This window comes from Schistosoma mansoni, chromosome 7 (genome assembly GCF_000237925.1).
Source record: "Schistosoma mansoni strain Puerto Rico chromosome 7, complete genome".
Lineage (NCBI taxonomy): Eukaryota > Metazoa > Platyhelminthes > Trematoda > Strigeidida > Schistosomatidae > Schistosoma > Schistosoma mansoni.
In genome coordinates, this window is record NC_031501.1 from 6,934,008 (window position 1) to 6,936,842 (window position 2,835).

The 2,835-nt window shown below is 45.3% G+C and overlaps 1 protein-coding gene across 1 annotated transcript in view; it reads left to right on the forward strand.

Annotated features, from left to right (window-relative positions):
- The window catches only part of Smp_134570 (hypothetical protein), a gene marked incomplete at both ends in the record, with an annotated part of 66,533 nt that overhangs the window by 25,540 nt on the left and 38,158 nt on the right, over positions 1-2,835 (forward strand). The gene's annotated exons all lie outside the window — the stretch shown is intronic.

Genomic DNA, 2,835 nt, shown 5'->3' on the forward strand with positions numbered 1-2,835 from the left:
TTCCTAAATGCACACCTCGCCTTATCCCACGGATATCCGTCTCCGGCGGTAAGGTTTTTTTGAAGAACGGAGCTAACACAAAAACTACCCACAAAAAGGTCGTGTGTGACCGACCTCAAGCAGTTGTCCCTTGGGCACTGCGGTCACGCTCTCAGGTCATTAAGACCACTTCTAACCCAATTTCCTTTTCAGGTACCTCTAGAAGAATCCTTCCACGGTGTGGGCAACCGGGAAGTGATAACTGCCCTCATACCTCTAACAACACTCAAGACCACTGTATTCATAATCAATCTCCTTCTTCACTTCCTACTATTCCTTCTACCTTGACTTTCAACAATAAACTTCTTGTTCCGGTTTCCTCCTCAAGTGTCACCATGGCCAACGATTCTAGTGCGCGAAACGCTGTCCCAGGTCTACTAAAACCTCGCTCCAAACTACACATTGGAGCCTTCAACGTACGTACCCTATGCCAAATCGGTCAACAGGCCTCCTTAGCTAAAACTCTAGAATCTCGTACCATTGATGTATGCTGTGTCTCCGAAACACGCATACAGGATCCCAGTGTGGTCATTCACTTGACCTCACCTCGCCAAAATGGACAGCCGACGAAATACACCCTCCGTGTATCTGGCGACCCGTTGGCTAGTTCTCGCGGACTTGCAGGTGTAGGCATAGCACTAAGTACAAGGGCAGAACAGGCACTACTAGAATGGATCCCCGTTAACAGTCGCCTGTGTGTTGTCCGGCTAAATGGCTCCGTAAGAACTCGGAAGGATAGGGACACACGTCGTTGCCTTTTCGTCGTTTCTGCCTACGCTCCCACTGACTGCAGCCATGATGAAGTAAAAGATGACTTTTACAGAAAACTCTCTGAGCTTCTTCAGAAAGCTAAGCGCTCAGACATAGTAGTCGTAGCGGGTGACTTTAATGCCCAGGTAGGCAGCTTAAATCAAACAGAAAGACATTTAGGTGGGTGTTTTAGTATTCCGGCTCAACGAACCGATAATGGTGATCGTCTGTTGCAACTATGCTCAGACAATCGTTTATTTTTAGCAAGCACTAATTTTAAGCATAAGGAGAGACATCGTCTAACATGGCGACCACCTGCACCAAACCAACGATGGACTCAAATAGACCATATTGTCATCAGTCATCGTTGGAGAGGCTCAATAGAAGATTGTCGCTCGTATTGGAATACTTGTTTAGACTCTGATCACGCTTTAATACGAGCGCGCATTTGTCTGCGCCTCAATGGACGCAGGAAAAGTACACTAAGAAGACCCATTAGGATTGAACTGGAGGACGAGAAAGCCAAGTGCGAATTCCAGAAACAACTGAGTTCACATCTAGGCAGTTCTGTAAACGAGACTGACCCAGATACTGCTTGGAAAGACATACGAACAGCTGTGGAAACAGCAGTAACATCTATTAGTCATTTAAACCATAGGGCTCCAAAAAACCAGTGGATTTCTTCTAAGTCTATTTCACTGATGGATTCGCGTAAACTCATCCCATCAGGCTCTGAACACGACGAAGAGCGTAAACAAATTAGATCTAGGTTAACTAAAAGTCTAAGGAACGATCGTGAGCAGTGGTGGGCAACGAAAGCAAAAGAGATGGAAAAGGCAGCGGCTGTAGGCAACACCAGGAAACTATTCAGACTAATAAAAGAAACCGGAATTAAGAAGTCAAGTGTAAGTGAGATGATCTCGGAAAAAGATGGAACCCTTATCTGCTCTCAACCCAAACGTTTAGAACGATGGGCGGAACACTTTAAGGAGCAGTTAAGCTGGCCTTCAGCTACTGCACAACTACCCACTATTCCTAGAAAACCTGAATGGAACATTGAGGTAGGCCCCTCGACCCTACTTGAAGTTCAAAAGGCTATAAGTAATCTGAAACGAGGAAGAGCAGCTGGTCCAGATGGATTGGCTCCAGAGGTCTTTAAATATGGTGGTCCAATTTTAGCGATTAGGTTGACTAATATTCTGGCTAAAATCTGGGAGACGGATGTAATCCCATCCGACTGGTCACAATAACTGATTGTCCCAATATATAAGAAGGGGCCAAAATCATCCTGTGATAACCATAGAGGGATTAGTCTGACTAACATAGCATCTAAAATACTAGCCTCAATAATTATCAGGCGCCTCACTAAGACTCGTGAACTGCAAACACGAGAAAATCAGGCTGGCTTCGAGCCTGGTCGTGGCTGTATCGACCACATATTCACTATTCGTCAAGTTTTAGAACACAGACATGCTTATCGGCGTCCGACAATGATAGTTTTTCTTGACTTGAAAGCAGCATTTGACTCTGTAGACCGAGAGGTTCTGTGGCAGTGTCTGTCATTGAAAGGTGTACCTGAGAAGTACATAAACCTTGTGAAGGCTCTTTACTCGAACACTATTAGTCGAGTAAGAGCTTATGGCGAACTGTCATGTGATTTTACAACCTCAAGTGGTGTCCGACAAGGCTGTCCACTATCCCCATTTTTGTTTAACTTCATTATAGACCTGTTGCTGGAAATAACACTCTCTTCGACTGAATCTACAGGAATTGATCTCCTACCAGGGGGACCACTAAGCGACTTAGAATACGCAGATGACATAGTCCTATCTCGTGAAGACGCTGGGAAAATGCAGAGTCTTCTGTTGGAAATCAGTAATAATGCCAGGATGTTTGGGATGCGTTTCTCCCGATCCAAATGTAAATTGTTACTCCAGGACTGGCCTGCGTCAACACCTGAACTAAGGATAGGGAGTGAAGTAGTCGAACGCGTCGAACACTTCACTTATCTTGGAAGTCTGATCAGCCCTAATGGGTTGGTGTCTG